This window comes from Apus apus, chromosome 1, assembly GCF_020740795.1.
Source record: "Apus apus isolate bApuApu2 chromosome 1, bApuApu2.pri.cur, whole genome shotgun sequence".
Taxonomy (NCBI): Eukaryota; Metazoa; Chordata; class Aves; order Apodiformes; family Apodidae; genus Apus; species Apus apus.
The window spans coordinates 179,118,069-179,132,273 of NC_067282.1; the positions used below are offsets into that span (position 1 = coordinate 179,118,069).

General features: G+C 36.2%; 1 protein-coding gene across 6 annotated transcripts in view; it reads left to right on the top strand.

The window, feature by feature from the left end:
* Positions 1–14,205, top strand: part of FOXP2 (forkhead box P2) — a 422,240-nt gene that overhangs the window by 336,541 nt on the left and 71,494 nt on the right. The window contains exon 2 of one of the 6 annotated variants that reach the window (XM_051621663.1): positions 4,289–4,359. The exons of the other annotated variants lie outside the window; for them this stretch is intronic. The gene's annotated coding sequence lies outside the window, so the exon portion shown is untranslated. The remainder of the gene's footprint in view (positions 1–4,288; positions 4,360–14,205) is intronic. 6 annotated transcript variants of the gene reach the window in all.

A 14,205-nucleotide genomic window follows, 5' to 3' on the forward strand; every position in this document is an offset into this window, starting at 1 on the left:
GTAGGCTATGAGTTATAATGCAGAGTTTCAACAGTTTACTTCCTCAGAAAATTTGTAAAAACTCAAGTTTATTCAGTGCATTTTTATACTCCATAAGAAAAAATTTGAAGGTATTGCTAAAGCTAATGGGTGCTGCCTAGCTGATGGAGAATTGTCTTTAATTTTATACTGGCAGTCTTTTGAAGACAAAAGTTTCTGACTGCCTTGGAAGCTTAGCAAAAAAATCAACTTGCTTGGCTTGTTCTGAGTAAAAAGACAAGGAAAAAAGAGCCTTCATGCAAGGATTGCAAGGATTAATTTTAGTACCATTTACCTCTCTGTGCTCATTTTGTGTTTAGATGCCATTTATAAATATATTATCATTTGTTAAATTTTATTACAATTTATACCATGCCTGATGACTGTAATTCATGCATTAAACATGTACACGTATTTTAACAATATTTGCATCTTATAATACGCTTTGTATCGACTTGTCATAGACTCATCAGTTAAACATTTATTTTACAAATGCATTTTGTAATATGATATGGTAATAAAGTATAAAAAAGTTGTCCCACCTTGTAATATTTTCAGATGGATGAATAATGCATAACAAATTCTACCTTCATTTAAAACATGATCTCTATTCAGATGAAATCTGATGCATTGTCTCGATTTATGGTGATCACCAAGCCATGTGAGGTGCTGTCACTCTGCTTTCAGATTAATTTTCATAGTTGATAAATTTGAATGACTCAGTAAATATTTACAAAAAAGTGTTGTTGATTTTTTTTCTGTTATTTTTTTTTTGGCTACCTGATTAATTCAAATTAAATATACCAGCCCCCATCATGCTGTGAGCTAATTTTCATTCAAATAATTTCTGGAAATTCAATTCAGTGCTGAAGTTGATTATCAAAATGGTGATCATATGTATCAATGTTGTGATATGTATCTCTAGAGAGGCTTATGTTACTGTCACATGTGATTTTATGAGCTGTCTAAAGCTGAAGTGTATATAATACTGGAAAAGTTTATACAAAGCTACTGCACAATAAAAAGGTGTTTTTACTATTTATTATTTTTAATTTTGGCTATTTCTGATTTTATATACTGTTTTTAATATAAGGACCTTTATTCAAAATGAAGTTTTGCTTAAATACCTTTTGCTGTGAGAGTCAGCTTATTGACCATTTGACTTCCTGAAGCATCATGCTGATTTTTTCAGTAGGTTTTTTTCTAGTGCTAATGCTGGTACCCAAGATTCTTGGGCTGGTTTCTGTGTGTGTCTGCACACATGTGTAGATCATAACACTTTCATTCATTTTATTCCACAACAAGAATTTTTCTTCAAAATTGAACGGCAAGAAAGTGATTTGAGGGTTGGTTGGTTTATTCAGGTAGGATATAGAGTACTGTAGGGATGTCCATACATCTGGTGACAGAAGGAAATGATTGAGCATTTCAGCAGTTTTCTTCATTTGTTATCTTCCCATCCCTGAATGAAACTGAAGTGGATGGTGGTTGTACTTTTGCTCTTCAGCTGGAATAAGTTTTAGGGCATCACATCTATCTGATGAAGTCTGAATGTGTGAAGTCAATACAGGGTAGTTGGGTTTTACATCTATTTAACATAAATGCAAATTACTACTTCAGGTGCATACTAAGGGGGAGTCAACATCAGATAATTGGTCTCTTGGACCAATTATTTCAGCAGACAGTAGATAGTTACACCTTGTCTCTGCCATTCACCTTAATAGTCCAGGCTCAAGAGCCTTTTGTCACCATTCATAGTCAAGGTACTTTTAGTCAACACATTGTTGTCAACACGTAGTCAAAACACTTTCAAGAGGCAGTTTATCAGATCTGATTTAGACATCTAATTAGGATTTAATTAAGTGTGACACAGAAATGCCTATTTTTCTCCTTGGATTATACAGGTAACCTCAGATGACTATCTCAGATACAGTTGTTCATAGTATAGACTTTATTCATTCATCTCACTTGGAGTATTGTGTCCAGTTCTGGGCGCCCCAGTTCAAGAGGGACGGGGATCTCCTTGAGAGTGTCCAGAGGAGGGCCACAAGGATGATTAAGGGACTGGAACACCTGCCTTACTAGGAAAGGCTGAGAGACCTGGGGCTTTTCAGTCTAGAGAGGAGAAGACTGAGGGGGGATCTAATTAATGTCTATAAAAACATGAGGGCTGAGCATCAAGAAGGCAGGGACAGTCTCTTTTCACATGTGCCATGCTCCGGCAGGGGGGTTGGACTTGATGATCGTCAGAGATCCCTTGCAACCCCTGGTCTTCTGTGATATCTCCCCCATTTCCACTTCTATTTTTATTTTTTTGTTTTCTTTTTTTATTTTTTTTTCTCTAAATGAATTACTGCTTATGAAGTGAGCTGGGCTTATTGACAATAGTTTTATCTTTTTACACACCAAGCATATTAGACTATATTCAACATAGTCAAACACCCTCTGTTTAGATTGCGTAAATTCTGATATGGAAGTCTCTCATGGAGAGAACAATTAATTCCACTTCAGTTTACTATTTTTTGTTAGTGTTTCTCATAAGCTGAAGGCAAGTAACTAGTTCCAGTTAGGATATGGTCTTTTGGTGACGTGGCATCTATCCTGTAACATCAATACTAAAAAAATAATCATTCTACATCAGCTTACAAGCATTTGTGAAACTTCAGACTAGTTATCTAAGTACTGAAATGGGTTTGGTAAAGGTGAATTATTTACTCTTCTATCACAAACACATTAGCCATCACTTCCTTTCTTTTAAGATGCCATCAGAATTCAAACAACATTTGGTGTCTTTTTTCTATTGAAAACCTAAAATGCAGCAGTCATTTTTTGTAGGAAAATTTTACGTGTTTTTTCCCCAGTGCTCATTTTTTTTAGAATTCCATTGTCTAGTTTACTTATCTTTCAAATGACTTTGACTGCCTCTGTAGAAGTACGATGATTTCTAGAGTTAATTTTATAAAAATGTTTCCAATGTGTAACACTTCCACTGGATTTCTTAGTTTTATTTGTGCACACTCTTTCTTTGAATACATAAACATCTCTATTATGTTATGAGAATTTCTTTTTTTAAGTTTGCACAGAAAGCAAAATGTTTCCACCCTTCACTGTATTTTTTGGCAACTTGTAATTCTTTCACATATGTTGAATATATATATGTGCTTTTGTTAGTTGGCTGCTTCAGCATTTCTGTAGTTCAGATTTGTTGCATTCATTGTGTGCATTCATTCTTGGAATGCTTCTCTTCATGTCAGATATAGCCTAAAAGACATGTTCCAGAAATTTGTTTTTCCATATTGTGTGTATGTGTTTATACATATACATACACAAGTGTATGTTTACATAGAAGGATATCATACGCAATCCTAGTACAGTTAATAAACTGCAGGATTGTTCATCATGCACTTTTCTCAAATTATCTTTACTAGTCTCTTTCCTTCTGTCATTCCAAATCTCTGCTATCAACACTTAATTTCCCAAGGTATTATTTTCTTTTTTCTCCTTCTTTTTCTTTTGCATGTCAGTTGTTTTCCTAAAAGCACGCTGACTTGTGGGCCAGAAGAGAGAATGTCTGATACAAAATTAGGGACAAATTCAGTATCTTGCCAATTACTGAAGCCAACAGTAGGGTCTTTATATCACAGGTTAAGAGGAGATTCTAGATGCCTAGTAGATTGCACACTTCATTTAAGCCCTGGGAGGTCAAGATGCAACAGATTTTCAAACTACAGTATTCATTCATTTGTGTGCACACAAAAATAGTATTAGTTACTTTGGTATTTCTAAGATGTAAAAGTTATCACACTCCCTCAGAGTACATAATTTAAAAATTACCTTTCTAGAAAGGAAAAAAGCTCTGTGATGTATTTAATACATTTTTGAAGATTTCTAAGCTAGCTTTTCTTTTATATAATTCACATTTCCTACATACTTTATGATGTGATGTCATGTAAAGGTTTTGTTCTAGTTTTTTTTGGGAGAATCTGCACAAATCACATAGGGTTTCACCATTTGTGAATAATGTGGCAACTCCATATTAATGCCAGTGAAACCATACTGTATATAACATACATACCCACTTACAATGAGGCAGAGGGTAATCCTGAAAACCTCTTCCCTCCAGGCTCAAAAAATGACCAAAAAACTAGAGGTCTCTTTTTGTGCCTTGGGATAACTAGAAATTAGAACTCCAATCAATACCTATAACTTTAAAATGTATTTTAATGTGCTGCAGCTTCAGTTACCCTCAGCTGAAGCTTCTCTATTTTAGCTTACAGGGTCTTGTGACCTCAGCCCATAGCAGAGTTTCAACAGTAATAGCGACAGCCATCTTGGATAAATGTAAGTGATTTTTTTCCTCATTTCTATAGTTTCTGTCCCTCACAATCACTTTTGGAGTTTTGTTTTTCACTCAGGATCTAGACAGTATTCCTGACAACTATTCAGCTGTGTGCCAAGTAGCATGATTGACACACAGTAGCAGTAAAGCAACTAAGTGGGGCTTCTTGCCTTTTAAATGTCACGGTATCAGACTCATCCTGTGCTCTTGAAATGCCAGTAGGATGGCCATGCAAACTTTACCTGCAGCTTGCTTGATGGCAGTTTTCCTTATCAATCACGATTAATCTGCAAAGAGAGAAGTAGTACAACAAGAATTTGGCTATATGATCTTGTTTTAGCTAGAGCTAAGAACAGAATCTAGGAGAATTCAGAAGACACTATTCTAAGAAAAACTTCGCCCTCCTCAATCAGCTTCACAATTTCAGTTCTGCTTCAGATCAGACTATGGTAATCCCTTCCAAACTTAGCTCTGCATTAATGTAACTGTTGTATAAATCTGGGGCTGGAGCTGGAAAAGTGTACACTTCGTATGTTACTGCCTGTGTAACAGCTTCCAGAAGTATGAGATAAGGAATGAAGGGCATCTGCCCACTATTGGTTTCTGAGAAATACCAAATACAACAGATTATTTTAAAGTCAATGGGTTGTTTTTCAACAGTTGTAATATTGATGTAATGGTGGCTACTGTATGATCCTAATACAAACAGAAGAAAACAGAAATTAATTAATTAATAAATTAAGAAAATAATGTCCTGTATGTTGATTGCCTTAAGAACCTGGGTACAAAAGATACCTGCACTTCAGTCTAGTTTTGTTTTTTTTTAAGTCATGAATTGGCCTTTGTCTGAATTCACCGTTTGTGAATGATGCAACATCCTTAATCTGTTAAATCACCACGCAACCCCTCCATTTCTATTTGTTCATATGCATAAATATGAATACAACTTACATACACACATACATAAAATCTCAGGTTTTTGTTTACATGTCTGGCCCATAGTCGCATTGTAGCACTATAGGTACGATAGTACTTTTTTTAGCACCTCAGGTAGCTGAGAACATGGTTGTTCAAATGCAGCTGGTTCTTATCACGCAGTTTCAGAGGATGTATCTGTCATGAACTATATGAAATGAAAGGCAGCCCGTATACAGTAATTAAGGCTAAAACTAGCAGAAATGAAACTACGTCCATTCATCTATCTCACAAACATCTAAGTCAAAGATAGGTAAGGGACAGTCTTGGTGTTTTACCTGCAGACCGATAGTCACTAAAGTCACTAGAATTCAGGTCTTCGTAATATGTTCCAACTCTAGTTTCCTTGTGGTTGTTACTACTGTATGGTATTTCTGTAGTGTTCATAAAGTTCATAGAGAAAATAAAGATACCCATCATTAACAACTAGTAATAATTCTGAACTGCTCTTTTTAATGGAGTCGACTGTTCAGATCTGTCCTTTTTATCTTAAATCTTTTTTTCTAGCCCATGTTGTGACTTGTAACTGAATCTGAATGCCCATAATTTAGAAAACTCTTCAAATGAAATGAGCTGGGTTTTCCTTGCAGGTCTAGTAAAATGATATTTTTGGCCTCTGTAGGGTTTACCACAGTTGGGAATAGGAACTATCCCACTGGAAAAAATCAAAAGCATAGTGAAAAGGCAAAATATTTTAACAGTAGCAATACAATTGATTCAACATTGAATATTTCATTAGAGCTTCATGAAGTATGCAATTTACCACATTTTTAATTATGAATTTTCAATACTAAAATGCTCTGAAATTTGTTACATGAATTTTTTATTTAAAAAAATAAAATTGTGGAAGCTGAAGTATTCCTACATTTTCACAACAGCATTTTTTAATATCAAATTAAAAGTCTGTCCAAGATGCATAAAGTCAAGTTTACCTCAAAGCAAAACTTTAATTTACTTTACTAATACTTTTATAAACACATACTGTAAAATTGTATTTAAAAAAAAATAATAAAAATATCTTTGACCCTTCAGAATTGCTTGTGAATCAAAGAAGTTCACTTTCATGCTGTTGATTATTGCTCACTTTTTAATATTTCAGAACTGGATTGCTTTCCTGCATATTTGGGCAAGAGGGAAACATTGCTGTAGCAGCAGAAAACCCTAGCTGTATTTTTAGTCTTGGTTTATGAAATGCTGTAGTTTTAAACTTGCTTGCACTTCCAGGTGGAAAATAAGTTTTCAGTTACTAGTTAATTTAAAGGCAGGTCTCCGTGTCTTCCTACAGATCTGAAGAGCTGCAGAAGCTCTGGTAAAACATAGGAGGTGGTACGTGATCTTTTTCTTAGAAGGAGTACTGTAAACACTGTAAGTGAACAGTAATACTGTCTTGTGTCAAAAGGATGTATTCTAGGTCATACAGTATTTTAATTAATACCTCCAGCCTTTGGTAAGCCCAGGTCTTGCAATGACCTTCATTCCCTAGGGGACTGGTTGTTACTGTCAGGGGCAAAGCCATTGCTGAGTTCAGGTCAGTACTGGTTTCAGAGTTGGGTCAGGTACTTAGGTACAAATGTGCATTTTTTTCTGTTTGCAAGATATGGTGAAGCACAGAAATAATTGATGAAGTTTTAATTAACATGGCAAAAATTCAGTAAGACAGTAGTAGTGAAAAGCATTTGTTTTTACCATTACATTACAAAATACTCATTTTGTAAGAAAATGTCAGAATTATTTTTGTCATAATTAGTTATATCCTTGAAAACACAGTGTTTTACACTTGCAAGTACATGCCTACAAATAAAAATTTGCTTTAATTGATTTATTTTAGCTTATTTCTTTTATTGAAATGAGTTAAAATTAGATTGCTCATCAGTGGTTACAGCAATTCTGCCTATCTAGTGAACACTGATTTGTTAGGGGGTTTTTATGAGTAATCCAAATAGTATGACAAAGTAGCAACATCTATTACTCTTGGAATAAGTGGCTGAATTATATTAAAATAATTTCTGGGTAGTTTCTTAAACTAAATAAGAGAGGCAAATGGAATTCTGTAAAGAAAATACTTTCTAAGAGCAGTCTGGCTCAAATCTTGCAGAAGGTTCTGTGCTTATTACAGATTTACAGTACGATATAATACTGAATTTCCTAGGATTGAAGCTTTGTGACTAATGGATTTTGTATGTAGAGAGCCAAATAAAAACAAGTGCTTGGGAATCTGTAGTTTACAATGGAACGTGCTTGGAGACCTTTGGGAAGTTCTGCTTTGTTAAATGCCAGACATTTTTATTAAAAGACAATTTGGACAACAGATTTTAAAAGTAGGGACTTAAAAACTTATTACTTTCAAAACTAAGGGAGAAGATGTGTCCACCCCTTCTCCATCTTAAGGCTTTGGTTGCTCTCTGAGGTGTAGGAAGTAATTGGGGGTCAAATTCCTCCCCTGTCAGCCTGGGACCTGGAAGAAGAGCCAGCTGCCAGGCTGCTCTGGGAGCAAGGGAGCCACAGGCACCCATTAGCTCAGTGCACAGGGTGCCAGTATTGATCCAGACTGGAACAGTTGAGAGAAAAGTCTGAATTTCTGGAGCCTGCTGGTTAACCAGCACTCCTGACAAGTCAGACTCTTGAATGCAGGTCCCCACTTTGGTTTCAGCCCCTGTCCAGATTCTCCTCAGTCACAGAGGGAGGGAGAGATGGGACAGGACTCTCGCCATCACAGACTTTAAATGAAATGCATTAAAACCCACTTCAGTGCTTTTTCAAAGGGGTAAACATTTTCCATTTCAGAGTCAAAATATTTTCCTTTTTTTCCTATCTGCTTGTCAGAACTGCTTTTTTTTTAATTTTTTTTTTTAGCAATAAGCATTTTTGTGGTTTGCATTAATTTAAATTTAGCATAGTTTCACAGCACTTGATTTGAAGTGTGTTGCTTCTGTTTCTGACTATAAGGACTTGTGAGTCCAACACTTTTTTTGTCTCTTTGTGTGCCTGTTAAAGCTCTTACTTTCCCTACAAATCTTGCATCATAGGAACTTTAAAAATATACATTCCATTTGGTAGCCCTAGGAGCAATACATATGATTTTTCTGACAAGCAGCCTCCGATATCTAATAAATCACAGTTCTATGCATATTTTGAAAAGATAAATAATCCTTTTATTTTATAAATGTATTGTGATGTCTTTAACAAAAATACATTAGTCAAGAAATATCAACAATATTTTCAGGTAGGTAAATGAAGATATGTTCAAGCATTGTAATAATCAAACTATTATCGGTACACAAGACTGAAGAAAATACCTTTCTAGGCTGGTGCACCTTTTTTGTGATTCCTCTTGAGAATGAGTTAGCTAAAATGAAAGTGCTCTGCCAGCTTTATTTAAAGATCCTTAAAAAAAAATTACTAATTTTATATCATGTATTTTTTGTTTATGTGCCTGTCAGTTTTAAACAGCCTTTTATATGCAAATCTGTGATGACGGTTCTATATTTTGTGTCATTTCTTCACCAGAGTTTTTCACACTTTTGGAATAATCCCTTAACAGATATTTATGGAGTTTTTACTGTTATTTTGACAAATCAGACATTGTTATTAAAATAAAATATTTTTTAAAAAAATAATTTTAATACTTTCTGCATTGGAAGTTCTAAACTTTTTTTTAAATTATTTATATTTCCTAGCTCTATTTTAGTAAACCTTTTAACAGAAATTGAATCTTTTCAGTTCCATTTTTTGTGATAAGAAAAATCTGTACTTGGAACTTGTTTCTAGACAAGTATGTCACTAAATATCCACCTTTATTGCTCCTTCAGTCATTTCATTGTATGTGCCTATACCAAATTGTGCATTCCAGTAAGTTAATTCATGAATATCATATGCTCTACCAGTACTCTATTTGGCTCCTGTTTGAGACAGATCATTTTGCCATAATTTTCAATATAAAGAAACTCAGGCTTACTGTCTGTAGTTTTTGTACTTTGGAGAAGTTGTTGCCTTACCATGGCCAGTGTGCTCACAAGATGACAAATGGGGAAGATTTCAGCTCTGTTGTCCATTATAGTGCCAAGCTAAGGGGTGGCCAAAAAGAACACTCTCTGATTTCTAAAGAAAACTGTAAATTTGCCACATCTCTAGGTAATGCTTCAGTGGTTTTGATACTAAATGTAGGCATTAATTTGACTAAAGCCAGAGACTGGGAAAACAGAATAAGTATTTCTGTAGTCTAGAGCAAAAAAAAAGTCACTGGCAGGTGACACAGAAAGACAGCAAAAGGACAGAGACACTCACCTATGTCTAATGAAGGAGGTGACATTTCAGTAAATGGAAGGTACTTAAATATATCCTGTGCATTAGTAGTCTCCCAAGACTGCTGATGGAAGTGTGTTTGGGGAAAGGAGCAGTGCATTGAAGGAACTGCTGCTTTGAGCTGTATTGTCAGAGTAGGAACAGGGACTGGCAGAGTCACCAGGCTAGCAGAAATTTTGAGAGGATACCAGCAGCAGAAGCCATGCATGGCTTTCAGATCTCTTCTTGGCTGGTGCTGTGAAACGATATTTGTCCCACTTTATCTGCAAGACTTCTGTGTTCTTTTAAAGATGTCTCTGTGTTAATGGAATTACTGGTGTGAATCTTACGTTGTTTGAGAGCAATGCCTGATATGCAGGGTAGTTTTTCTACCACTGTCAGCCAGGACCTCTGTGGCCTTTCAGATGAACTGTCATAGAATCATGGAATTATTTGGGTTGGAAGGGACCTTAAAGACTCAAGAAAAACAGATTCATCTTGCCTAAGCTAAGGCATTTAACTTTAGATACCCCTGTTAGAAGCAGAGTCAGTCTAATCTGTGTCTCTAGAAGAAGAGAGACAAATGTGAAGAATTCTGGTTTTACATGGGCTGGATTACTCCATGGATTTGCACTTGTTGCTGGTAGAGTTACTGTTAATTACATCCATGTAATTAAAAAAAAAAAAAAACACAACAAAATCCAAACCCTACATCCAATGTTACACATTTGATCATTCATTTTTCTTTAAAAAACCCAACCTTTACATGCTTTTTAACTGGGACTGTTTCTTAGAAAAGAAGCGTGAAGCCCTGTGTATTAATTCACTAAAGATCCATTAATACATTTTCCTCATGTCCAGGAAATACCACCTTTCCATTATACACCCCAAAGACACATAAACAATAAAAGTGCTCACAATTTATTCTAAGCCACACAGTACTGTTTTGAATTTCTAACTAATGAAGGAGTATTTCCAAATTGCTACAGAAAGTTCAGATTTACACAGACAGGTACGTAGAAGTTGCCTGGCCTGACAAGTGTATTGTTGCCCCAGTTCTTGCCTCCCTCAACAGTGTTGGTCAGTGTTTTCTTGCACTGTTTTAATCTGTGGCTGTTGCCAAAGCTGGGTGTAGAGCACTAATCATAATGGTCTAAAATGCATCATCTTGCTCTCTTTACAGCCAGCTTTCCCTCGCTCACTGTCTCATAGTGACTGTTAAGCTGCAGACCTGCATTTCATGCTCGGGGTATGGCCCCCATTTATCACAAACTACACCAAAGAGACTGAAAGTCAGTATGGTGGGCAGATAAGGGGTTTGATTCAATCACCAGATGGGAAAATAGGTGGACTGGATTAATCCCAGCACTCCTTCTTGAAAGCCTGAGAAGTGTCCACATGTCAGCTGCTCCACGGGCCAAATGATAGTCTTTACTGCTTAGATTTGAATGGAGTCCATCCATTTTATCCCAACGTAGAAGCAAGTAACACCAGTTCACATCGATGCATTCCTGATTAATGTATGTAAAGCTATAGAATACTAGACAGCATTGTCAGGGTCAAGAGGGAATTTCCCTATTAAGGACTGCTTTGGCTGAGATAAAAAAAATGCTTCTTTTATATATCTCAATAAGATCTGTAAGATGTGCTACTGATATGCTTGGACACTCTATTTACAATTTTCTGCAACCGCATCTTGTCCTTTCCTATGGCTGCCAAGATGCAAAGGAAAGGGGGCAGGATTTGGAATGGAAATCTTGGTTGTACTCTGTGGGTCCTGTGCCAAGTGGCAGTGATACCCAAATCATTGTCATCCGGGTCTCTTACCTTTCTATTTTCAATTGTCCTTCCCTAGGGTTCTTCTGTCTTACGTGCAAGGTTTGCAAGGAGGAGTAGCTTAGTAACCTATGTGCTGGACAGAGCTTATGCCTGGAGTGTATTTATGTGAGCTGGAGATAAAAATTGTGGTCTACCACTTGGTCCACTGCAAAATTATCTGTAGTTTGCTGTTGGTGACGGTTGCATGTTTTTGCTTGAGGAATGAAAACAAAAACAAAAACACAAAGCAGAGTAAATAGCAAGACCAGTAAAAAGGTATTTTAAAATATTCATTTTTAATAAATATTTTCTTAATATCTAATTGATCCCATGATTAGCCACCGGACATATAAGCAAGCTGATTTGCAAATTTAGGCACATAACACTGTGTCCAGAGTTTACATGGGCATAAATAGCAGCTGGAGAAAGACCTGGCTCCTCTTGTTGTCACTAAGCCGGTTCTAAGCATCATACAAGTGAAAATTACACTGTCTTTTCTACGTCTTTTAGCCCTGTGAAAAGGTAAGGTCTCAGTCTCGGCAGTCCTCCAGGGGAAGCTGCATTCTGCACCGTGCAGCCTCATAATATAGATAACGCTTCTATAAAAGGGCAGCTGCCACAATAATGTTGAGCCTGATGCTTACTTTTTTTGTGTCAATTTCCACAGGGATTGTACTGTTGACTTCAGTGGCCTGTTAGTACACTGTGTTTACAGGGATGTAAACAAGAGAAGAATCTGCCCAGAATGTATCACACTATACGCATGGAATCAGATTGTCAATATTCAACTCCTATACATGCAACAAAGTACAGGTCAGAAAGGTTACTGTGTTTGTCCTTGTAAGTCCTGAAGAGAGCAGGAGACTAAGATGCAAAAGTGCCTCAGTGCACAAAAACCCATCAACCTACAGAGTCGAAAGTCTGATGCTTAGACATACATGCTTAAATTCAATAATTCAATATTTAGTCAGGCTCAATTATTTTCTGATTGTATTTCTTTTTGTGTTTACTACTTGAAGATTTTATTTGGAAAAGTGGAGTTTCCTCCATTTTGTATCTTCAAGAATTGTTTCACACTCTTCTGCTTTAAGCTGGGAAAAGGGAAGAGAAGAGCTGTTCTGCTGAGCTAGGAAGGATATTTTTCTTGGCTTGTCTTTAATTCCCATTAAAAAAGGAACTCTTAAGAGGGGGTCTGAGCAAGCATCCACTTCTTGAAGACCCCAGAATACAGATGAGAGCTTTCAGCCTGTTACCCATTTTACAGGATAACAAAAATGCAAATGCAGACAGTTTTAAGGTGTTGGTAGATAGATATTTTGGGATGGAGTTTGATTTGCACATATAAGGTAGGAGTATTTCAGCTGGTTTGGATACATTTTGTTGGAAGTTTAGGATATCAAATTAAATAGTTTTGAAATACAATGGGCTATTGATTTTTTTGTTGTTGTTGTTTGGTTGTTTTTTAAACCAATTAAAATCTAAGGTCATCAGTTTGCTGAATTTCTGAGACTGTCTTCTGTGTCTTGAGAACTGAAACACAGGAACAGTAAAATAATGCCATCATTTAGCACAGTATACTGATTTTCTCAATCAGTTATGTAAGATTAAGAAAACTTTGTATCTGATACCTATTTACATATATACTAAGAATTATCTGTAGGTAGTACAGTTCTGGTTTGGATGCTTACAGGGTAATTAATACACTTCCACTTTAATAATGATTTTCTTGGCTCCAGAAGGCAAGGCATAGGTAATTCTCTGTATCTTCGCTTCTGTGGGGTTCAGTCATACACTGATGTTTTTGTTCCACAGCAGAAAGGAAATTAAGTATTCTCATCACCTAATGTTGTTACATGCGTACATGAGGAGGTTCCTCGTGATTCATGGAGAGGAAGCTCTCACACAGAACAGTTCAGAATTCAGAACAGAGCTCAATTTATTCTGTCTGAATTGCCATCTAAAGGAGCTACTTTCTCTCTTAACTGTATAAATAGCATATAGACACTCCTCCTAATTTAAACTGTTAAAGTTACAAGCCATGATTTGCCGGGCTGCAGGCAGTCTGTGTACTTGCTGGTACTGTCTTGTAAGAGGGAGACAGGGCAGATGGATCTGGTTTTCTAATATGCAAATAATACAGTACTTTCAGAAAGCTGGTTTTGTCTGTAAGCCATATAGTCCTCAAGCTTTCCGTAGGACTTGTAGTTCATTATGATGCTAATTTTTCACTAGGGCTATGGTTCATTAGAAACTAGACTGAAACTCGAAATATTATTTGCCATCAAATAGTTTCAGCCAGCAATAATTCCTGGGTGTCATTGTCCTGGGGCAAATTTATACCATTGCCCTAGAGCTTCATATCCCATTACTCACATCTCAAATCCATAAAGCTTTAGATAATGTTTGTTTTTGAAATACTTTAAAACTGGGGGATAGGTTTAAATTTCTCCTTAAATTCTTGTCCTCTAGTATTTGAAATGCATGTATTGATGAAAAGCCTAAGTATATACATTGCTGTATACCTGAATCACATGTAACCTTCTATATACCTGACTTCTGTATGGGTTGTCAGTGGAGAAAAAGACAGAGTGCCTTGAACACAAATAGCATGTTGTGACATGGGAAATACCACATAAGGGGGTGGTAGTAGTCTTTGATCTTTTTGCTTATCCAGTTTGGTGGTTTCTGCATTTCAAACTTCCAGCAGTTACGTATCTATTCATTACTGCTTTCCAATGGAAAAGGTGGGTTACCTTGGGCCAGTTTAGTTCTGG